The sequence below is a fragment of the Schistocerca piceifrons genome, unplaced genomic scaffold, assembly GCF_021461385.2.
Source record: "Schistocerca piceifrons isolate TAMUIC-IGC-003096 unplaced genomic scaffold, iqSchPice1.1 HiC_scaffold_619, whole genome shotgun sequence".
NCBI classification, from domain to species: Eukaryota; Metazoa; Arthropoda; class Insecta; order Orthoptera; family Acrididae; genus Schistocerca; species Schistocerca piceifrons.
In genome coordinates this window covers 12947-34413 of record NW_025728860.1, presented here as the reverse complement: position 1 = coordinate 34413, position 21467 = coordinate 12947, and the positions used below count along the sequence as shown (strand labels likewise).

Sequence of the window (21467 nt, the reverse complement as noted above, 5' to 3'; positions counted from 1 at the left end):
TGCTCTCCCACTGGAAGCGTCTCTTTAGGCCATCCACAGCAAGAAAAAGCCGTGCCCGCCGTATGGTAGCGACGCCACTTGTCTGTAGCTGTCGCAGTTAAGGAGACAGCGTCAAGAGACGTTTTCGTGCCGTGACCAGGTTTCGAACCTGGGCTTTCCTTAACCACTAAAGTATCGTATCTGTAACTGTCAGACGGAGTTAGAATGCTCCATGTATCAAACATATGTGAGCTCAAGGAGGTTACACTTGAAGGAAAAGCGGCAGGTTAACGCGATCACATCAAAACCCCCGGCAGCTACGGGATTCGAAACCGCGCCTACAGAGAGACTGGTGCCTTAAACCAGCGCCTTAAAGCGCGCGGCCACGCTACATGCGCTGCTTGGTGCGCCAGTGTTCCTAGCATTTGTAGAAACAGTGCACGCCACAGCTTCCTGTTCTGCTGCGACTGGCTGCTCATCCATCGCACTTCAAACGACTGCCCTTTTCGACTACAGAGAGCAGCGGACGTCTGCGCTCTGGGAGGCGACATTACGTGTTGGGGATGAAGTGGTAGTGCTAACTGTGGCCTGCGGAACACGAGTGAAAAAATCAAGAGAGTACTGTCATTTCGAGTACTCGCCATTGCAACGGCAGCAAGGCAAAACTTTCAAAATTGCCGTGACCAGGATTCGAACCTGGGTTATTGCGGCCACAACGCAATGTCCTAACCACTAGACGATCACGGCCATGGCCACGGAGGCGCCCGCGAAGGCAGCTGGCTGCAATGCAAGTGGCGATACCCAGCAAAGCCTAGGCCAAGGTGTACGCCACAGCAGTGTCAGACACGGTCTCCATCACATGTATACGAGCAAATGAACGTGCCTGCGCTGTCAGGACTCTAACTACAGTGGTTAGCTGCATTCACCTCCGTGGCAATGTCTTGCAGTCCTCCAAGCCTCTTGACTACAGGTACCGGTATGTGGCTCGATAACAAGTGGATAGACGCCGCATCTCTCTCGCCGTCAGGTGTTGCCGCGAGTCATACTTAACGTAGCTTTCTGCACGCGTCAGCGTAGCGTCAGTCGAGCAAAGTCGAGACAAGTCGCATAGGAGGAGCAAGAAAAACGCGCAAGTCCGGTACCGGGAATCGAACCCGGGCCTCCTCGTTGAGAGCCAGGTATCCTAGCCACTAGACCAAACCGGATAACGACGGAAGTGCTCTTTCCAGCGAACGCAGCAGCCGCCCACGGTTAACTGACGACAACTGTAAAAAATCCACTCTCTCGCGTTATAGAACGGCGTGCTCCGGACGCATTTCGTGGAGACGAACGCCAGCAATGATGAGAGCAAAAGGTGCCTACAAATCCTGTCGTTGCACCACGCACTGTTCTACGACAATTCACCAAGCAGACGCTCACGCGTTGTTGTGTTGTTTCCTTTGCGGGCAATGAGTGCATCTGCCTTCGACACAGGAAATATTACACGTTCGGCAGCTGTGGGATTGGAACCCACGCCTCCGAAGAGAATGGTGCCTGAAACCAGCGCCTTAGACCGCTCGGCCACGCTACCTACACAACACGCGCGTCACAAGAGCTGCGTCCTACCCCACGAGAACACACCGCAACGGCACAAAAATGAGACGTAAAAAGTGGCAACGGTGGGATTCGAACCCACGCCTCCGGAGAGACTGGTGCCTAAAACCAGCGCCTTAGACCGCTCGGCCACGTTACCGTTGGACCAGCAGCGGCAAAACGTTTCGTTTGTACTACAAAGATCACTTCGAAATGGAAGTATCTTGGCAATCGCCGTGCCATGTATTTCCACTGCTCTCCCACTGGAAGCGTCTCTTTAGGCCATCCAACGCAAGAAAAAGCCGTGCCCGCCGTATGGTAGCGACGCCACTTGTCTGTAGCTGTCGCAGTTAAGGAGACAGCGTCAAGAGACGTTTTCGTGCCGTGACCAGGTTTCGAACCTGGGCTTTCCTTAACCACTAAAGTATCGTAGCTGTAACTGTCAGACGGAGTTAGAATGCTCCATGTATCAAACATATGTGAGCTCAAGGAGGTTACACTTGAAGGAAAAGCGGCAGGTTAACGCGATCACATCAAAACCCCCGGCAGCTACGGGATTCGAAACCGCGCCTACAGAGAGACTGGTGCCTTAAACCAGCGCCTTAAAGCGCTCGGCCACGCTACATGCGCTGCTTGGTGCGCCAGTGTTCCTAGCATTTGTAGAAACAGTGCACGCCACAGCTTCCTGTTCTGCTGCGACTGGCTGCTCATCCATCGCACTTCAAACGACTGCCCTTTTCGACTACAGAGAGCAGCGGACGTCTGCGCTCTGGGAGGCGACATTACGTGTTGGGGATGAAGTGGTAGTGCTAACTGCGGCCTGCGGAACACGAGTGAAAAAATCAAGAGAGTACTGTCATTTCGAGTACTCGCCATTGCAACGGCAGCAAGGCAAAACTTTCAAAATTGCCGTGACCAGGATTCGAACCTGGGTTATTGCGGCCACAACGCAATGTCCTAACCACTAGACGATCACGGCCATGGCCACGGAGGCGCCCGCGAAGGCAGCTGGCTGCAATGCAAGTGGCGATACCCAGCAAAGCCTAGGCCAAGGTGTACGCCACAGCAGTGTCAGACACGGTCTCCATCACATGTATACGAGCAAATGAACGTGCCTGCGCTGTCAGGACTCTAACTACAGTGGTTAGCTGCATTCACCTCCGTGGCAATGTCTTGCAGTCCTCCAAGCCTCTTGACTACAGGTACCGGTATGTGGCTCGATAACAAGTGGATAGACGCCGCATCTCTCTCGCCGTCAGGTGTTGCCGCGAGTCATACTTAACGTAGCTTTCTGCACGCGTCAGCGTAGCGTCAGTCGAGCAAAGTCGAGACAAGTCGCATAGGAGGAGCAAGAAAAACGCGCAAGTCCGGTACCGGGAATCGAACCCGGGCCTCCTCGTTGAGAGCCAGGTATCCTAGCCACTAGACCAAACCGGATAACGACGGAAGTGCTCTTTCCAGCGAACGCAGCAGCCGCCCACGGTTAACTGACGACAACTGTAAAAAATCCACTCTCTCGCGTTATAGAATGGCGTGCTCCGGACGCATTTCGTGGAGACGAACGCCAGCAATGATGAGAGCAAAAGGTGCCTACAAATCCTGTCGTTGCACCACGCACTGTTCTACGACAATTCACCAAGCAGACGCTCACGCGTTGTTGTGTTGTTTCCTTTGCGGGCAATGAGTGCATCTGCCTTCGACACAGGAAACATTACACGTTCGGCAGCTGTGGGATTGGAACCCACGCCTCCGAAGAGAATGGTGCCTGAAACCAGCGCCTTAGACCGCTCGGCCACGCTACCTACACAACACGCGCGTCACAAGAGCTGCGTCCTACCCCACGAGAACACACCGCAACGGCACAAAAATGAGACGTAAAAAGTGGCAACGGTGGGATTCGAACCCACGCCTCCGGAGAGACTGGTGCCTAAAACCAGCGCCTTAGACCGCTCGGCCACGTTACCGTTGGACCAGCAGCGGCAAAACGTTTCGTTTGTACTACAAAGATCACTTCGAAATGGAAGTATCTTGGCAATCGCCGTGCCATGTATTTCCACTGCTCTCCCACTGGAAGCGTCTCTTTAGGCCATCCAACGCAAGAAAAAGCCGTGCCCGCCGTATGGTAGCGACGCCACTTGTCTGTAGCTGTCGCAGTTAAGGAGACAGCGTCAAGAGACGTTTTCGTGCCGTGACCAGGTTTCGAACCTGGGCTTTCCTTAACCACTAAAGTATCGTAGCTGTAACTGTCAGACGGAGTTAGAATGCTCCATGTATCAAACATATGTGAGCTCAAGGAGGTTACACTTGAAGGAAAAGCGGCAGGTTAACGCGATCACATCAAAACCCCCGGCAGCTACGGGATTCGAAACCGCGCCTACAGAGAGACTGGTGCCTTAAACCAGCGCCTTAAAGCGCTCGGCCACGCTACATGCGCTGCTTGGTGCGCCAGTGTTCCTAGCATTTGTAGAAACAGTGCACGCCACAGCTTCCTGTTCTGCTGCGACTGGCTGCTCATCCATCGCACTTCAAACGACTGCCCTTTTCGACTACAGAGAGCAGCGGACGTCTGCGCTCTGGGAGGCGACATTACGTGTTGGGGATGAAGTGGTAGTGCTAACTGCGGCCTGCGGAACACGAGTGAAAAAATCAAGAGAGTACTGTCATTTCGAGTACTCGCCATTGCAACGGCAGCAAGGCAAAACTTTCAAAATTGCCGTGACCAGGATTCGAACCTGGGTTATTGCGGCCACAACGCAATGTCCTAACCACTAGACGATCACGGCCATGGCCACGGAGGCGCCCGCGAAGGCAGCTGGCTGCAATGCAAGTGGCGATACCCAGCAAAGCCTAGGCCAAGGTGTACGCCACAGCAGTGTCAGACACGGTCTCCATCACATGTATACGAGCAAATGAACGTGCCTGCGCTGTCAGGACTCTAACTACAGTGGTTAGCTGCATTCACCTCCGTGGCAATGTCTTGCAGTCCTCCAAGCCTCTTGACTACAGGTACCGGTATGTGGCTCGATAACAAGTGGATAGACGCCGCATCTCTCTCGCCGTCAGGTGTTGCCGCGAGTCATACTTAACGTAGCTTTCTGCACGCGTCAGCGTAGCGTCAGTCGAGCAAAGTCGAGACAAGTCGCATAGGAGGAGCAAGAAAAACGCGCAAGTCCGGTACCGGGAATCGAACCCGGGCCTCCTCGTTGAGAGCCAGGTATCCTAGCCACTAGACCAAACCGGATAACGACGGAAGTGCTCTTTCCAGCGAACGCAGCAGCCGCCCACGGTTAACTGACGACAACTGTAAAAAATCCACTCTCTCGCGTTATAGAACGGCGTGCTCCGGACGCATTTCGTGGAGACGAACGCCAGCAATGATGAGAGCAAAAGGTGCCTACAAATCCTGTCGTTGCACCACGCACTGTTCTACGACAATTCACCAAGCAGACGCTCACGCGTTGTTGTGTTGTTTCCTTTGCGGGCAATGAGTGCATCTGCCTTCGACACAGGAAACATTACACGTTCGGCAGCTGTGGGATTGGAACCCACGCCTCCGAAGAGAATGGTGCCTGAAACCAGCGCCTTAGACCGCTCGGCCACGCTACCTACACAACACGCGCGTCACAAGAGCTGCGTCCTACCCCACGAGAACACACCGCAACGGCACAAAAATGAGACGTAAAAAGTGGCAAGGGTGGGATTCGAACCCACGCCTCCGGAGAGACTGGTGCCTAAAACCAGCGCCTTAGACCGCTCGGCCACGTTACCGTTGGATCAGCAGCGGCAAAACGTTTCGTTTGTACTACAAAGATCACTTCGAAATGGAAGTATCTTGGCAATCGCCGTGCCATGTATTTCCACTGCTCTCCCACTGGAAGCGTCTCTTTAGGCCATCCAACGCAAGAAAAAGCCGTGCCCGCCGTATGGTAGCGACGCCACTTGTCTGTAGCTGTCGCAGTTAAGGAGACAGCGTCAAGAGACGTTTTCGTGCCGTGACCAGGTTTCGAACCTGGGCTTTCCTTAACCACTAAAGTATCGTAGCTGTAACTGTCAGACGGAGTTAGAATGCTCCATGTATCAAACATATGTGAGCTCAAGGAGGTTACACTTGAAGGAAAAGCGGCAGGTTAACGCGATCACATCAAAACCCCCGGCAGCTACGGGATTCGAAACCGCGCCTACAGAGAGACTGGTGCCTTAAACCAGCGCCTTAAAGCGCTCGGCCACGCTACATGCGCTGCTTGGTGCGCCAGTGTTCCTAGCATTTGTAGAAACAGTGCACGCCACAGCTTCCTGTTCTGCTGCGACTGGCTGCTCATCCATCGCACTTCAAACGACTGCCCTTTTCGACTACAGAGAGCAGCGGACGTCTGCGCTCTGGGAGGCGACATTACGTGTTGGGGATGAAGTGGTAGTGCTAACTGCGGCCTGCGGAACACGAGTGAAAAAATCAAGAGAGTACTGTCATTTCGAGTACTCGCCATTGCAACGGCAGCAAGGCAAAACTTTCAAAATTGCCGTGACCAGGATTCGAACCTGGGTTATTGCGGCCACAACGCAATGTCCTAACCACTAGACGATCACGGCCATGGCCACGGAGGCGCCCGCGAAGGCAGCTGGCTGCAATGCAAGTGGCGATACCCAGCAAAGCCTAGGCCAAGGTGTACGCCACAGCAGTGTCAGACACGGTCTCCATCACATGTATACGAGCAAATGAACGTGCCTGCGCTGTCAGGACTCTAACTACAGTGGTTAGCTGCATTCACCTCCGTGGCAATGTCTTGCAGTCCTCCAAGCCTCTTGACTACAGGTACCGGTATGTGGCTCGATAACAAGTGGATAGACGCCGCATCTCTCTCGCCGTCAGGTGTTGCCGCGAGTCATACTTAACGTAGCTTTCTGCACGCGTCAGCGTAGCGTCAGTCGAGCAAAGTCGAGACAAGTCGCATAGGAGGAGCAAGAAAAACGCGCAAGTCCGGTACCGGGAATCGAACCCGGGCCTCCTCGTTGAGAGCCAGGTATCCTAGCCACTAGACCAAACCGGATAACGACGGAAGTGCTCTTTCCAGCGAACGCAGCAGCCGCCCACGGTTAACTGACGACAACTGTAAAAAATCCACTCTCTCGCGTTATAGAACGGCGTGCTCCGGACGCATTTCGTGGAGACGAACGCCAGCAATGATGAGAGCAAAAGGTGCCTACAAATCCTGTCGTTGCACCACGCACTGTTCTACGACAATTCACCAAGCAGACGCTCACGCGTTGTTGTGTTGTTTCCTTTGCGGGCAATGAGTGCATCTGCCTTCGACACAGGAAACATTACACGTTCGGCAGCTGTGGGATTGGAACCCACGCCTCCGAAGAGAATGGTGCCTGAAACCAGCGCCTTAGACCGCTCGGCCACGCTACCTACACAACACGCGCGTCACAAGAGCTGCGTCCTACCCCACGAGAACACACCGCAACGGCACAAAAATGAGACGTAAAAAGTGGCAAGGGTGGGATTCGAACCCACGCCTCCGGAGAGACTGGTGCCTAAAACCAGCGCCTTAGACCGCTCGGCCACGTTACCGTTGGATCAGCAGCGGCAAAACGTTTCGTTTGTACTACAAAGATCACTTCGAAATGGAAGTATCTTGGCAATCGCCGTGCCATGTATTTCCACTGCTCTCCCACTGGAAGCGTCTCTTTAGGCCATCCAACGCAAGAAAAAGCCGTGCCCGCCGTATGGTAGCGACGCCACTTGTCTGTAGCTGTCGCAGTTAAGGAGACAGCGTCAAGAGACGTTTTCGTGCCGTGACCAGGTTTCGAACCTGGGCTTTCCTTAACCACTAAAGTATCGTAGCTGTAACTGTCAGACGGAGTTAGAATGCTCCATGTATCAAACATATGTGAGCTCAAGGAGGTTACACTTGAAGGAAAAGCGGCAGGTTAACGCGATCACATCAAAACCCCCGGCAGCTACGGGATTCGAAACCGCGCCTACAGAGAGACTGGTGCCTTAAACCAGCGCCTTAAAGCGCTCGGCCACGCTACATGCGCTGCTTGGTGCGCCAGTGTTCCTAGCATTTGTAGAAACAGTGCACGCCACAGCTTCCTGTTCTGCTGCGACTGGCTGCTCATCCATCGCACTTCAAACGACTGCCCTTTTCGACTACAGAGAGCAGCGGACGTCTGCGCTCTGGGAGGCGACATTACGTGTTGGGGATGAAGTGGTAGTGCTAACTGCGGCCTGCGGAACACGAGTGAAAAAATCAAGAGAGTACTGTCATTTCGAGTACTCGCCATTGCAACGGCAGCAAGGCAAAACTTTCAAAATTGCCGTGACCAGGATTCGAACCTGGGTTATTGCGGCCACAACGCAATGTCCTAACCACTAGACGATCACGGCCATGGCCACGGAGGCGCCCGCGAAGGCAGCTGGCTGCAATGCAAGTGGCGATACCCAGCAAAGCCTAGGCCAAGGTGTACGCCACAGCAGTGTCAGACACGGTCTCCATCACATGTATACGAGCAAATGAACGTGCCTGCGCTGTCAGGACTCTAACTACAGTGGTTAGCTGCATTCACCTCCGTGGCAATGTCTTGCAGTCCTCCAAGCCTCTTGACTACAGGTACCGGTATGTGGCTCGATAACAAGTGGATAGACGCCGCATCTCTCTCGCCGTCAGGTGTTGCCGCGAGTCATACTTAACGTAGCTTTCTGCACGCGTCAGCGTAGCGTCAGTCGAGCAAAGTCGAGACAAGTCGCATAGGAGGAGCAAGAAAAACGCGCAAGTCCGGTACCGGGAATCGAACCCGGGCCTCCTCGTTGAGAGCCAGGTATCCTAGCCACTAGACCAAACCGGATAACGACGGAAGTGCTCTTTCCAGCGAACGCAGCAGCCGCCCACGGTTAACTGACGACAACTGTAAAAAATCCACTCTCTCGCGTTATAGAACGGCGTGCTCCGGACGCATTTCGTGGAGACGAACGCCAGCAATGATGAGAGCAAAAGGTGCCTACAAATCCTGTCGTTGCACCACGCACTGTTCTACGACAATTCACCAAGCAGACGCTCACGCGTTGTTGTGTTGTTTCCTTTGCGGGCAATGAGTGCATCTGCCTTCGACACAGGAAACATTACACGTTCGGCAGCTGTGGGATTGGAACCCACGCCTCCGAAGAGAATGGTGCCTGAAACCAGCGCCTTAGACCGCTCGGCCACGCTACCTACACAACACGCGCGTCACAAGAGCTGCGTCCTACCCCACGAGAACACACCGCAACGGCACAAAAATGAGACGTAAAAAGTGGCAAGGGTGGGATTCGAACCCACGCCTCCGGAGAGACTGGTGCCTAAAACCAGCGCCTTAGACCGCTCGGCCACGTTACCGTTGGATCAGCAGCGGCAAAACGTTTCGTTTGTACTACAAAGATCACTTCGAAATGGAAGTATCTTGGCAATCGCCGTGCCATGTATTTCCACTGCTCTCCCACTGGAAGCGTCTCTTTAGGCCATCCAACGCAAGAAAAAGCCGTGCCCGCCGTATGGTAGCGACGCCACTTGTCTGTAGCTGTCGCAGTTAAGGAGACAGCGTCAAGAGACGTTTTCGTGCCGTGACCAGGTTTCGAACCTGGGCTTTCCTTAACCACTAAAGTATCGTAGCTGTAACTGTCAGACGGAGTTAGAATGCTCCATGTATCAAACATATGTGAGCTCAAGGAGGTTACACTTGAAGGAAAAGCGGCAGGTTAACGCGATCACATCAAAACCCCCGGCAGCTACGGGATTCGAAACCGCGCCTACAGAGAGACTGGTGCCTTAAACCAGCGCCTTAAAGCGCTCGGCCACGCTACATGCGCTGCTTGGTGCGCCAGTGTTCCTAGCATTTGTAGAAACAGTGCACGCCACAGCTTCCTGTTCTGCTGCGACTGGCTGCTCATCCATCGCACTTCAAACGACTGCCCTTTTCGACTACAGAGAGCAGCGGACGTCTGCGCTCTGGGAGGCGACATTACGTGTTGGGGATGAAGTGGTAGTGCTAACTGCGGCCTGCGGAACACGAGTGAAAAAATCAAGAGAGTACTGTCATTTCGAGTACTCGCCATTGCAACGGCAGCAAGGCAAAACTTTCAAAATTGCCGTGACCAGGATTCGAACCTGGGTTATTGCGGCCACAACGCAATGTCCTAACCACTAGACGATCACGGCCATGGCCACGGAGGCGCCCGCGAAGGCAGCTGGCTGCAATGCAAGTGGCGATACCCAGCAAAGCCTAGGCCAAGGTGTACGCCACAGCAGTGTCAGACACGGTCTCCATCACATGTATACGAGCAAATGAACGTGCCTGCGCTGTCAGGACTCTAACTACAGTGGTTAGCTGCATTCACCTCCGTGGCAATGTCTTGCAGTCCTCCAAGCCTCTTGACTACAGGTACCGGTATGTGGCTCGATAACAAGTGGATAGACGCCGCATCTCTCTCGCCGTCAGGTGTTGCCGCGAGTCATACTTAACGTAGCTTTCTGCACGCGTCAGCGTAGCGTCAGTCGAGCAAAGTCGAGACAAGTCGCATAGGAGGAGCAAGAAAAACGCGCAAGTCCGGTACCGGGAATCGAACCCGGGCCTCCTCGTTGAGAGCCAGGTATCCTAGCCACTAGACCAAACCGGATAACGACGGAAGTGCTCTTTCCAGCGAACGCAGCAGCCGCCAACGGTTAACTGACGACAACTGTAAAAAATCCACTCTCTCGCGTTATAGAACGGCGTGCTCCGGACGCATTTCGTGGAGACGAACGCCAGCAATGATGAGAGCAAAAGGTGCCTACAAATCCTGTCGTTGCACCACGCACTGTTCTACGACAATTCACCAAGCAGACGCTCACGCGTTGTTGTGTTGTTTCCTTTGCGGGCAATGAGTGCATCTGCCTTCGACACAGGAAACATTACACGTTCGGCAGCTGTGGGATTGGAACCCACGCCTCCGAAGAGAATGGTGCCTGAAACCAGCGCCTTAGACCGCTCGGCCACGCTACCTACACAACACGCGCGTCACAAGAGCTGCGTCCTACCCCACGAGAACACACCGCAACGGCACAAAAATGAGACGTAAAAAGTGGCAACGGTGGGATTCGAACCCACGCCTCCGGAGAGACTGGTGCCTAAAACCAGCGCCTTAGACCGCTCGGCCACGTTACCGTTGGATCAGCAGCGGCAAAACGTTTCGTTTGTACTACAAAGATCACTTCGAAATGGAAGTATCTTGGCAATCGCCGTGCCATGTATTTCCACTGCTCTCCCACTGGAAGCGTCTCTTTAGGCCATCCAACGCAAGAAAAAGCCGTGCCCGCCGTATGGTAGCGACGCCACTTGTCTGTAGCTGTCGCAGTTAAGGAGACAGCGTCAAGAGACGTTTTCGTGCCGTGACCAGGTTTCGAACCTGGGCTTTCCTTAACCACTAAAGTATCGTAGCTGTAACTGTCAGACGGAGTTAGAATGCTCCATGTATCAAACATATGTGAGCTCAAGGAGGTTACACTTGAAGGAAAAGCGGCAGGTTAACGCGATCACATCAAAACCCCCGGCAGCTACGGGATTCGAAACCGCGCCTACAGAGAGACTGGTGCCTTAAACCAGCGCCTTAAAGCGCTCGGCCACGCTACATGCGCTGCTTGGTGCGCCAGTGTTCCTAGCATTTGTAGAAACAGTGCACGCCACAGCTTCCTGTTCTGCTGCGACTGGCTGCTCATCCATCGCACTTCAAACGACTGCCCTTTTCGACTACAGAGAGCAGCGGACGTCTGCGCTCTGGGAGGCGACATTACGTGTTGGGGATGAAGTGGTAGTGCTAACTGCGGCCTGCGGAACACGAGTGAAAAAATCAAGAGAGTACTGTCATTTCGAGTACTCGCCATTGCAACGGCAGCAAGGCAAAACTTTCAAAATTGCCGTGACCAGGATTCGAACCTGGGTTATTGCGGCCACAACGCAATGTCCTAACCACTAGACGATCACGGCCATGGCCACGGAGGCGCCCGCGAAGGCAGCTGGCTGCAATGCAAGTGGCGATACCCAGCAAAGCCTAGGCCAAGGTGTACGCCACAGCAGTGTCAGACACGGTCTCCATCACATGTATACGAGCAAATGAACGTGCCTGCGCTGTCAGGACTCTAACTACAGTGGTTAGCTGCATTCACCTCCGTGGCAATGTCTTGCAGTCCTCCAAGCCTCTTGACTACAGGTACCGGTATGTGGCTCGATAACAAGTGGATAGACGCCGCATCTCTCTCGCCGTCAGGTGTTGCCGCGAGTCATACTTAACGTAGCTTTCTGCACGCGTCAGCGTAGCGTCAGTCGAGCAAAGTCGAGACAAGTCGCATAGGAGGAGCAAGAAAAACGCGCAAGTCCGGTACCGGGAATCGAACCCGGGCCTCCTCGTTGAGAGCCAGGTATCCTAGCCACTAGACCAAACCGGATAACGACGGAAGTGCTCTTTCCAGCGAACGCAGCAGCCGCCAACGGTTAACTGACGACAACTGTAAAAAATCCACTCTCTCGCGTTATAGAACGGCGTGCTCCGGACGCATTTCGTGGAGACGAACGCCAGCAATGATGAGAGCAAAAGGTGCCTACAAATCCTGTCGTTGCACCACGCACTGTTCTACGACAATTCACCAAGCAGACGCTCACGCGTTGTTGTGTTGTTTCCTTTGCGGGCAATGAGTGCATCTGCCTTCGACACAGGAAACATTACACGTTCGGCAGCTGTGGGATTGGAACCCACGCCTCCGAAGAGAATGGTGCCTGAAACCAGCGCCTTAGACCGCTCGGCCACGCTACCTACACAACACGCGCGTCACAAGAGCTGCGTCCTACCCCACGAGAACACACCGCAACGGCACAAAAATGAGACGTAAAAAGTGGCAACGGTGGGATTCGAACCCACGCCTCCGGAGAGACTGGTGCCTAAAACCAGCGCCTTAGACCGCTCGGCCACGTTACCGTTGGATCAGCAGCGGCAAAACGTTTCGTTTGTACTACAAAGATCACTTCGAAATGGAAGTATCTTGGCAATCGCCGTGCCATGTATTTCCACTGCTCTCCCACTGGAAGCGTCTCTTTAGGCCATCCAACGCAAGAAAAAGCCGTGCCCGCCGTATGGTAGCGACGCCACTTGTCTGTAGCTGTCGCAGTTAAGGAGACAGCGTCAAGAGACGTTTTCGTGCCGTGACCAGGTTTCGAACCTGGGCTTTCCTTAACCACTAAAGTATCGTAGCTGTAACTGTCAGACGGAGTTAGAATGCTCCATGTATCAAACATATGTGAGCTCAAGGAGGTTACACTTGAAGGAAAAGCGGCAGGTTAACGCGATCACATCAAAACCCCCGGCAGCTACGGGATTCGAAACCGCGCCTACAGAGAGACTGGTGCCTTAAACCAGCGCCTTAAAGCGCTCGGCCACGCTACATGCGCTGCTTGGTGCGCCAGTGTTCCTAGCATTTGTAGAAACAGTGCACGCCACAGCTTCCTGTTCTGCTGCGACTGGCTGCTCATCCATCGCACTTCAAACGACTGCCCTTTTCGACTACAGAGAGCAGCGGACGTCTGCGCTCTGGGAGGCGACATTACGTGTTGGGGATGAAGTGGTAGTGCTAACTGCGGCCTGCGGAACACGAGTGAAAAAATCAAGAGAGTACTGTCATTTCGAGTACTCGCCATTGCAACGGCAGCAAGGCAAAACTTTCAAAATTGCCGTGACCAGGATTCGAACCTGGGTTATTGCGGCCACAACGCAATGTCCTAACCACTAGACGATCACGGCCATGGCCACGGAGGCGCCCGCGAAGGCAGCTGGCTGCAATGCAAGTGGCGATACCCAGCAAAGCCTAGGCCAAGGTGTACGCCACAGCAGTGTCAGACACGGTCTCCATCACATGTATACGAGCAAATGAACGTGCCTGCGCTGTCAGGACTCTAACTACAGTGGTTAGCTGCATTCACCTCCGTGGCAATGTCTTGCAGTCCTCCAAGCCTCTTGACTACAGGTACCGGTATGTGGCTCGATAACAAGTGGATAGACGCCGCATCTCTCTCGCCGTCAGGTGTTGCCGCGAGTCATACTTAACGTAGCTTTCTGCACGCGTCAGCGTAGCGTCAGTCGAGCAAAGTCGAGACAAGTCGCATAGGAGGAGCAAGAAAAACGCGCAAGTCCGGTACCGGGAATCGAACCCGGGCCTCCTCGTTGAGAGCCAGGTATCCTAGCCACTAGACCAAACCGGATAACGACGGAAGTGCTCTTTCCAGCGAACGCAGCAGCCGCCAACGGTTAACTGACGACAACTGTAAAAAATCCACTCTCTCGCGTTATAGAACGGCGTGCTCCGGACGCATTTCGTGGAGACGAACGCCAGCAATGATGAGAGCAAAAGGTGCCTACAAATCCTGTCGTTGCACCACGCACTGTTCTACGACAATTCACCAAGCAGACGCTCACGCGTTGTTGTGTTGTTTCCTTTGCGGGCAATGAGTGCATCTGCCTTCGACACAGGAAACATTACACGTTCGGCAGCTGTGGGATTGGAACCCACGCCTCCGAAGAGAATGGTGCCTGAAACCAGCGCCTTAGACCGCTCGGCCACGCTACCTACACAACACGCGCGTCACAAGAGCTGCGTCCTACCCCACGAGAACACACCGCAACGGCACAAAAATGAGACGTAAAAAGTGGCAACGGTGGGATTCGAACCCACGCCTCCGGAGAGACTGGTGCCTAAAACCAGCGCCTTAGACCGCTCGGCCACGTTACCGTTGGATCAGCAGCGGCAAAACGTTTCGTTTGTACTACAAAGATCACTTCGAAATGGAAGTATCTTGGCAATCGCCGTGCCATGTATTTCCACTGCTCTCCCACTGGAAGCGTCTCTTTAGGCCATCCAACGCAAGAAAAAGCCGTGCCCGCCGTATGGTAGCGACGCCACTTGTCTGTAGCTGTCGCAGTTAAGGAGACAGCGTCAAGAGACGTTTTCGTGCCGTGACCAGGTTTCGAACCTGGGCTTTCCTTAACCACTAAAGTATCGTAGCTGTAACTGTCAGACGGAGTTAGAATGCTCCATGTATCAAACATATGTGAGCTCAAGGAGGTTACACTTGAAGGAAAAGCGGCAGGTTAACGCGATCACATCAAAACCCCCGGCAGCTACGGGATTCGAAACCGCGCCTACAGAGAGACTGGTGCCTTAAACCAGCGCCTTAAAGCGCTCGGCCACGCTACATGCGCTGCTTGGTGCGCCAGTGTTCCTAGCATTTGTAGAAACAGTGCACGCCACAGCTTCCTGTTCTGCTGCGACTGGCTGCTCATCCATCGCACTTCAAACGACTGCCCTTTTCGACTACAGAGAGCAGCGGACGTCTGCGCTCTGGGAGGCGACATTACGTGTTGGGGATGAAGTGGTAGTGCTAACTGCGGCCTGCGGAACACGAGTGAAAAAATCAAGAGAGTACTGTCATTTCGAGTACTCGCCATTGCAACGGCAGCAAGGCAAAACTTTCAAAATTGCCGTGACCAGGATTCGAACCTGGGTTATTGCGGCCACAACGCAATGTCCTAACCACTAGACGATCACGGCCATGGCCACGGAGGCGCCCGCGAAGGCAGCTGGCTGCAATGCAAGTGGCGATACCCAGCAAAGCCTAGGCCAAGGTGTACGCCACAGCAGTGTCAGACACGGTCTCCATCACATGTATACGAGCAAATGAACGTGCCTGCGCTGTCAGGACTCTAACTACAGTGGTTAGCTGCATTCACCTCCGTGGCAATGTCTTGCAGTCCTCCAAGCCTCTTGACTACAGGTACCGGTATGTGGCTCGATAACAAGTGGATAGACGCCGCATCTCTCTCGCCGTCAGGTGTTGCCGCGAGTCATACTTAACGTAGCTTTCTGCACGCGTCAGCGTAGCGTCAGTCGAGCAAAGTCGAGACAAGTCGCATAGGAGGAGCAAGAAAAACGCGCAAGTCCGGTACCGGGAATCGAACCCGGGCCTCCTCGTTGAGAGCCAGGTATCCTAGCCACTAGACCAAACCGGATAACGACGGAAGTGCTCTTTCCAGCGAACGCAGCAGCCGCCAACGGTTAACTGACGACAACTGTAAAAAATCCACTCTCTCGCGTTATAGAACGGCGTGCTCCGGACGCATTTCGTGGAGACGAACGCCAGCAATGATGAGAGCAAAAGGTGCCTACAAATCCTGTCGTTGCACCACGCACTGTTCTACGACAATTCACCAAGCAGACGCTCACGCGTTGTTGTGTTGTTTCCTTTGCGGGCAATGAGTGCATCTGCCTTCGACACAGGAAACATTACACGTTCGGCAGCTGTGGGATTGGAACCCACGCCTCCGAAGAGAATGGTGCCTGAAACCAGCGCCTTAGACCGCTCGGCCACGCTACCTACACAACACGCGCGTCACAAGAGCTGCGTCCTACCCCACGAGAACACACCGCAACGGCACAAAAATGAGACGTAAAAAGTGGCAACGGTGGGATTCGAACCCACGCCTCCGGAGAGACTGGTGCCTAAAACCAGCGCCTTAGACCGCTCGGCCACGTTACCGTTGGATCAGCAGCGGCAAAACGTTTCGTTTGTACTACAAAGATCACTTCGAAATGGAAGTATCTTGGCAATCGCCGTGCCATGTATTTCCACTGCTCTCCCACTGGAAGCGTCTCTTTAGGCCATCCAACGCAAGAAAAAGCCGTGCCCGCCGTATGGTAGCGACGCCACTTGTCTGTAGCTGTCGCAGTTAAGGAGACAGCGTCAAGAGACGTTTTCGTGCCGTGACCAGGTTTCGAACCTGGGCTTTCCTTAACCACTAAAGTATCGTAGCTGTAACTGTCAGACGGAGTTAGAATGCTCCATGTATCAAACATATGTGAGCTCAAGGAGGTTACACTTGAAGGAAAAGCGGCAGGTTAACGCGATCACATCAAAACCCCCGGCAGCTACGGGATTCGAAACCGCGCCTACAGAGAGACTGGTGCCTTAAACCAGCGCCTTAAAGCGCTCGGCCACGCTACATGCGCTGCTTGGTGCGCCAGTGTTCCTAGCATTTGTAGAAACAGTGCACGCCACAGCTTCCTGTTCTGCTGCGACTGGCTGCTCATCCATCGCACTTCAAACGACTGCCCTTTTCGACTACAGAGAGCAGCGGACGTCTGCGCTCTGGGAGGCGACATTACGTGTTGGGGATGAAGTGGTAGTGCTAACTGCGGCCTGCGGAACACGAGTGAAAAAATCAAGAGAGTACTGTCATTTCGAGTACTCGCCATTGCAACGGCAGCAAGGCAAAACTTTCAAAATTGCCGTGACCAGGATTCGAACCTGGGTTATTGCGGCCACAACGCAATGTCCTAACCACTAGACGATCACGGCCATGGCCACGGAGGCGCCCGCGAAGGCAGCTGGCTGCAATGCAAGTGGCGATACCCAGCAAAGCCTAGGCCAAGGTGTACGCCACAGCAGTGTCAGACACGGTCTCCATCACATGTATACGAGCAAATGAACGTGCCTGCGCTGTCAGGACTCTAACTACAGTGGTTAGCTGCATTCACCTCCGTGGCAATGTCTTGCAGTCCTCCAAGCCTCTTGACTACAGGTACCGGTATGTGGCTCGATAACAAGTGGATAGACGCCGCATCTCTCTCGCCGTCAGGTGTTGCCGCGAGTCATACTTAACGTAGCTTTCTGCACGCGTCAGCGTAGCGTCAGTCGAGCAAAGTCGAGACAAGTCGCATAGGAGGAGCAAGAAAAACGCGCAAGTCCGGTACCGGGAATCGAACCCGGGCCTCCTCGTTGAGAGCCAGGTATCCTAGCCACTAGACCAAACCGGATAACGACGGAAGTGCTCTTTCCAGCGAACGCAGCAGCCGCCCACGGTTAACTGACGACAACTGTAAAAAATCCACTCTCTCGCGTTATAGAACGGCGTGCTCCGGACGCATTTCGTGGAGACGAACGCCAGCAATGATGAGAGCAAAAGGTGCCTACAAATCCTGTCGTTGCACCACGCACTGTTCTACGACAATTCACCAAGCAGACGCTCACGCGTTGTTGTGTTGTTTCCTTTGCGGGCAATGAGTGCATCTGCCTTCGACACAGGAAACATTACACGTTCGGCAGCTGTGGGATTGGAACCCACGCCTCCGAAGAGAATGGTGCCTGAAACCAGCGCCTTAGACCGCTCGGCCACGCTACCTACACAACACGCGCGTCACAAGAGCTGCGTCCTACCCCACGAGAACACACCGCAACGGCACAAAAATGAGACGTAAAAAGTGGCAACGGTGGGATTCGAACCCACGCCTCCGGAGAGACTGGTGCCTAAAACCAGCGCCTTAGACCGCTCGGCCACGTTACCGTTGGATCAGCAGCGGCAAAACGTTTCGTTTGTACTACAAAGATCACTTCGAAATGGAAGTATCTTGGCAATCGCCGTGCCATGTATTTCCACTGCTCTCCCACTGGAAGCGTCTCTTTAGGCCATCCAACGCAAGAAAAAGCCGTGCCCGCCGTATGGTAGCGACGCCACTTGTCTGTAGCTGTCGCAGTTAAGGAGACAGCGTCAAGAGACGTTTTCGTGCCGTGACCAGGTTTCGAACCTGGGCTTTCCTTAACCACTAAAGTATCGTAGCTGTAACTGTCAGACGGAGTTAGAATGCTCCATGTATCAAACATATGTGAGCTCAAGGAGGTTACACTTGAAGGAAAAGCGGCAGGTTAACGCGATCACATCAAAACCCCCGGCAGCTACGGGATTCGAAACCGCGCCTACAGAGAGACTGGTGCCTTAAACCAGCGCCTTAAAGCGCTCGGCCACGCTACATGCGCTGCTTGGTGCGCCAGTGTTCCTAGCATTTGTAGAAACAGTGCACGCCACAGCTTCCTGTTCTGCTGCGACTGGCTGCTCATCCATCGCACTTCAAACGACTGCCCTTTTCGACTACAGAGAGCAGCGGACGTCTGCGCTCTGGGAGGCGACATTACGTGTTGGGGATGAAGTGGTAGTGCTAACTGCGGCCTGCGGAACACGAGTGAAAAAATCAAGAGAGTACTGTCATTTCGAGTACTCGCCATTGCAACGGCAGCAAGGCAAAACTTTCAAAATTGCCGTGACCAGGATTCGAACCTGGGTTATTGCGGCCACAACGCAATGTCCTAACCACTAGACGATCACGGCCATGGCCACGGAGGCGCCCGCGAAGGCAGCTGGCTGCAATGCAAGTGGCGATACCCAGCAAAGCCTAGGCCAAGGTGTACGCCACAGCAGTGTCAGACACGGTCTCCATCACATGTATACGAGCAAATGAACGTGCCTGCGCTGTCAGGACTCTAACTACAGTGGTTAGCTGCATTCACCTCCGTGGCAATGTCTTGCAGTCCTCCAAGCCTCTTGACTACAGGTACCGGTATGTGGCTCGATAACAAGTGGATAGACGCCGCATCTCTCTCGCCGTCAGGTGTTGCCGCGAGTCATACTTAACGTAGCTTTCTGCACGCGTCAGCGTAGCGTCAGTCGAGCAAAGTCGAGACAAGTCGCATAGGAGGAGCAAGAAAAACGCGCAAGTCCGGTACCGGGAATCGAACCCGGCCTCCTCGTTGAGAGCCAGGTATCCTAGCCACTAGACCAAACCGGATAACGACGGAAGTGCTCTTTCCAGCGAACGCAGCAGCCGCCCACGGTTAACTGACGACAACTGTAAAAAATCCACTCTCTCGCGTTATAGAACGGCGTGCTCCGGACGCATTTCGTGGAGACGAACGCCAGCAATGATGAGAGCAAAAGGTGCCTACAAATCCTGTCGTTGCACCACGCACTGTTCTACGACAATTCACCAAGCAGACGCTCACGCGTTGTTGTGTTGTTTCCTTTGCGGGCAATGAGTGCATCTGCCTTCGACACAGGAAACATTACACGTTCGGCAGCTGTGGGATTGGAACCCACGCCTCCGAAGAGAATGGTGCCTGAAACCAGCGCCTTAGACCGCTCGGCCACGCTACCTACACAACACGCGCGTCACAAGAGCTGCGTCCTACCCCACGAGAACACACCGCAACGGCACAAAAATGAGACGTAAAAAGTGGCAACGGTGGGATTCGAACCCACGCCTCCGGAGAGACTGGTGCCTAAAACCAGCGCCTTAGACCGCTCGGCCACGTTACCGTTGGATCAGCAGCGGCAAAACGTTTCGTTTGTACTACAAAGATCACTTCGAAATGGAAGTATCTTGGCAATCGCCGTGCCATGTATTTCCACTGCTCTCCCACTGGAAGCGTCTCTTTAGGCCATCCAACGCAAGAAAAAGCCGTGCCCGCCGTATGGTAGCGACGCCACTTGTCTGTAGCTGTCGCAGTTAAGGAGACAGCGTCAAGAGACGTTTTCGTGCCGTGACCAGGTTTCGAACCTGGGCTTTCCTTAACCACTAAAGTATCGTAGCTGTAACTGTCAGACGGAGTTAGAATGCTCCATGTATCAAACATATGTGAGCTCAAGGAGGTTACACTTGAAGGAAAAGCGGCAGGTTAACGCGATCACATCAAAACCCCCGGCAGCTACGGGATTCGAAACCGCGCCTACAGAGAGACTGGTGCCTTAAACCAGCGCCTTAAAGCGCTCGGCCACGCTACATGCGCTGCTTGGTGCGCCAGTGTTCCTAGCATTTGTAGAAACAGTGCACGCCACAGCTTCCTGTTCTGCTGCGACTGGCTGCTCATCCATCGCACTTCAAACGACTGCCCTTTTCGACTACAGAGAGCAGCGGACGTCTGCGCTCTGGGAGGCGACATTACGTGTTGGGGATGAAGTGGTAGTGCTAACTGCGGCCTGCGGAACACGAGTGAAAAAATCAAGAGAGTACTGTCATTTCGAGTACTCGCCATTGCAACGGCAGCAAGGCAAAACTTTCAAATTGCCGTGACCAGGATTCGAACCTGGGTTATTTGCGGCCACAACGCAATGTCCTAACCACTAGACGATCACGGCCATGGCCACGGAGGCGCCCGCGAAGGCAGCTGGCTGCAATGCAAGTGGCGATACCCAGCAAAGCCTAGGCCAAGGTGTACGCCACAGCAGTGTCAGACACGTCTCCATCACATGTATACGAGCAAATGAACGTGCCTGCGCTGTCAGGACTCTAACTACAGTGGTTAGCTGCATTCACCTCCTTGGCAATGTCTTGCAGTCCTCCAAGCCTCTTGACTACAGGTACCGGTATGTGGCTCGATAACAAGTGGATAGACGCCGCATCTCTCTCGCCGTCAGGTGTTGCCGCGAGTCATACTTAACGTAGCTTTCTGCACGCGTCAGCGTAGCGTCAGTCGAGCAAAGTCGAGACAAGTCGCATAGGAGGAGCAAGAAAAACGCGCAAGTCCGGTACCGGGAATCGAACCCGGGCCTCCTCGTTGAGAGCCAGGTATCCTAGCCACTAGACCAAACCGGATAACGACGGAAGTGCTCTTTCCCAGCGAACGCAGCAGCCGCCAACGGTTAACTGACGACAACTGTAAAAAATCCACTCTCTCGCGTTATAGAACGGCGTGCTCCGGACGCATTTCGTGGAGACGAACGCCAGCAATGATGAGAGCAAAAGGTGCCTACAAATCCTGTCGTTGCACCACGCACTGTTCTACGACAATTCACCAAGCAGACGCTCACGCGTTGTTGTGTTGTTTCCTTTGCGGGCAATGAGTGCATCTGCCTTCGACACAGGAAACATTACACGTTCGGCAGCTGTGGGATTGGAACCCACGCCTCCGAAGAGAATGGTGCCTGAAACCAGCGCCTTAGACCGCTCGGCCACGCTACCTACACAACACGCGCGTCACAAGAGCTGCGTCCTACCCCACGAGAACACACCGCAACGGCACAAAAATGAGACGTA

General features: G+C 54.0%; 34 non-coding genes across 34 annotated transcripts; all 34 read right to left on the bottom strand.

The window, feature by feature from the left end:
* Positions 1-654: 654 nt before the first annotated feature.
* Trnah-gug lies at positions 655-726 on the bottom strand. The gene has a single exon. It is a non-coding gene; the product is annotated as a tRNA-His (tRNA).
* A 386-nt stretch (positions 727-1112) lies between these two features.
* Trnae-cuc lies at positions 1113-1184 on the bottom strand. The gene has a single exon. It is a non-coding gene; the product is annotated as a tRNA-Glu (tRNA).
* Positions 1185-1629: 445 nt separating this feature from the next.
* Positions 1630-1711, bottom strand: Trnal-uag. Its single transcript has one exon. It is a non-coding gene; the product is annotated as a tRNA-Leu (tRNA).
* A 747-nt stretch (positions 1712-2458) lies between these two features.
* Positions 2459-2530, bottom strand: Trnah-gug. The gene has a single exon. It is a non-coding gene; the product is annotated as a tRNA-His (tRNA).
* A 386-nt stretch (positions 2531-2916) lies between these two features.
* Trnae-cuc lies at positions 2917-2988 on the bottom strand. Its single transcript has one exon. It is a non-coding gene; the product is annotated as a tRNA-Glu (tRNA).
* Positions 2989-3433: 445 nt separating this feature from the next.
* Positions 3434-3515, bottom strand: Trnal-uag. Its single transcript has one exon. It is a non-coding gene; the product is annotated as a tRNA-Leu (tRNA).
* A 747-nt stretch (positions 3516-4262) lies between these two features.
* Trnah-gug lies at positions 4263-4334 on the bottom strand. The gene has a single exon. It is a non-coding gene; the product is annotated as a tRNA-His (tRNA).
* Positions 4335-4720: 386 nt separating this feature from the next.
* Positions 4721-4792, bottom strand: Trnae-cuc. The gene has a single exon. It is a non-coding gene; the product is annotated as a tRNA-Glu (tRNA).
* A 445-nt stretch (positions 4793-5237) lies between these two features.
* Positions 5238-5319, bottom strand: Trnal-uag. The gene has a single exon. It is a non-coding gene; the product is annotated as a tRNA-Leu (tRNA).
* Positions 5320-6066: 747 nt separating this feature from the next.
* Trnah-gug lies at positions 6067-6138 on the bottom strand. The gene has a single exon. It is a non-coding gene; the product is annotated as a tRNA-His (tRNA).
* A 386-nt stretch (positions 6139-6524) lies between these two features.
* On the bottom strand, positions 6525-6596 carry Trnae-cuc. Its single transcript has one exon. It is a non-coding gene; the product is annotated as a tRNA-Glu (tRNA).
* A 445-nt stretch (positions 6597-7041) lies between these two features.
* Positions 7042-7123, bottom strand: Trnal-uag. The gene has a single exon. It is a non-coding gene; the product is annotated as a tRNA-Leu (tRNA).
* Positions 7124-7870: 747 nt separating this feature from the next.
* On the bottom strand, positions 7871-7942 carry Trnah-gug. Its single transcript has one exon. It is a non-coding gene; the product is annotated as a tRNA-His (tRNA).
* A 386-nt stretch (positions 7943-8328) lies between these two features.
* Trnae-cuc lies at positions 8329-8400 on the bottom strand. The gene has a single exon. It is a non-coding gene; the product is annotated as a tRNA-Glu (tRNA).
* A 445-nt stretch (positions 8401-8845) lies between these two features.
* On the bottom strand, positions 8846-8927 carry Trnal-uag. The gene has a single exon. It is a non-coding gene; the product is annotated as a tRNA-Leu (tRNA).
* Positions 8928-9674: 747 nt separating this feature from the next.
* Trnah-gug lies at positions 9675-9746 on the bottom strand. Its single transcript has one exon. It is a non-coding gene; the product is annotated as a tRNA-His (tRNA).
* A 386-nt stretch (positions 9747-10132) lies between these two features.
* Positions 10133-10204, bottom strand: Trnae-cuc. Its single transcript has one exon. It is a non-coding gene; the product is annotated as a tRNA-Glu (tRNA).
* Positions 10205-10649: 445 nt separating this feature from the next.
* On the bottom strand, positions 10650-10731 carry Trnal-uag. The gene has a single exon. It is a non-coding gene; the product is annotated as a tRNA-Leu (tRNA).
* A 747-nt stretch (positions 10732-11478) lies between these two features.
* Positions 11479-11550, bottom strand: Trnah-gug. The gene has a single exon. It is a non-coding gene; the product is annotated as a tRNA-His (tRNA).
* Positions 11551-11936: 386 nt separating this feature from the next.
* Positions 11937-12008, bottom strand: Trnae-cuc. Its single transcript has one exon. It is a non-coding gene; the product is annotated as a tRNA-Glu (tRNA).
* A 445-nt stretch (positions 12009-12453) lies between these two features.
* Trnal-uag lies at positions 12454-12535 on the bottom strand. The gene has a single exon. It is a non-coding gene; the product is annotated as a tRNA-Leu (tRNA).
* Positions 12536-13282: 747 nt separating this feature from the next.
* Positions 13283-13354, bottom strand: Trnah-gug. The gene has a single exon. It is a non-coding gene; the product is annotated as a tRNA-His (tRNA).
* A 386-nt stretch (positions 13355-13740) lies between these two features.
* Positions 13741-13812, bottom strand: Trnae-cuc. The gene has a single exon. It is a non-coding gene; the product is annotated as a tRNA-Glu (tRNA).
* A 445-nt stretch (positions 13813-14257) lies between these two features.
* Positions 14258-14339, bottom strand: Trnal-uag. The gene has a single exon. It is a non-coding gene; the product is annotated as a tRNA-Leu (tRNA).
* Positions 14340-15086: 747 nt separating this feature from the next.
* Trnah-gug lies at positions 15087-15158 on the bottom strand. The gene has a single exon. It is a non-coding gene; the product is annotated as a tRNA-His (tRNA).
* A 386-nt stretch (positions 15159-15544) lies between these two features.
* On the bottom strand, positions 15545-15616 carry Trnae-cuc. Its single transcript has one exon. It is a non-coding gene; the product is annotated as a tRNA-Glu (tRNA).
* Positions 15617-16061: 445 nt separating this feature from the next.
* Trnal-uag lies at positions 16062-16143 on the bottom strand. Its single transcript has one exon. It is a non-coding gene; the product is annotated as a tRNA-Leu (tRNA).
* A 747-nt stretch (positions 16144-16890) lies between these two features.
* Trnah-gug lies at positions 16891-16962 on the bottom strand. The gene has a single exon. It is a non-coding gene; the product is annotated as a tRNA-His (tRNA).
* A 386-nt stretch (positions 16963-17348) lies between these two features.
* Positions 17349-17420, bottom strand: Trnae-cuc. The gene has a single exon. It is a non-coding gene; the product is annotated as a tRNA-Glu (tRNA).
* A 445-nt stretch (positions 17421-17865) lies between these two features.
* On the bottom strand, positions 17866-17947 carry Trnal-uag. Its single transcript has one exon. It is a non-coding gene; the product is annotated as a tRNA-Leu (tRNA).
* Positions 17948-18694: 747 nt separating this feature from the next.
* Positions 18695-18766, bottom strand: Trnah-gug. The gene has a single exon. It is a non-coding gene; the product is annotated as a tRNA-His (tRNA).
* Positions 18767-19668: 902 nt separating this feature from the next.
* Trnal-uag lies at positions 19669-19750 on the bottom strand. Its single transcript has one exon. It is a non-coding gene; the product is annotated as a tRNA-Leu (tRNA).
* Positions 19751-20496: 746 nt separating this feature from the next.
* On the bottom strand, positions 20497-20569 carry Trnah-gug. The gene has a single exon. It is a non-coding gene; the product is annotated as a tRNA-His (tRNA).
* Positions 20570-20954: 385 nt separating this feature from the next.
* On the bottom strand, positions 20955-21026 carry Trnae-cuc. Its single transcript has one exon. It is a non-coding gene; the product is annotated as a tRNA-Glu (tRNA).
* Positions 21027-21467: the final 441 nt, after the last annotated feature.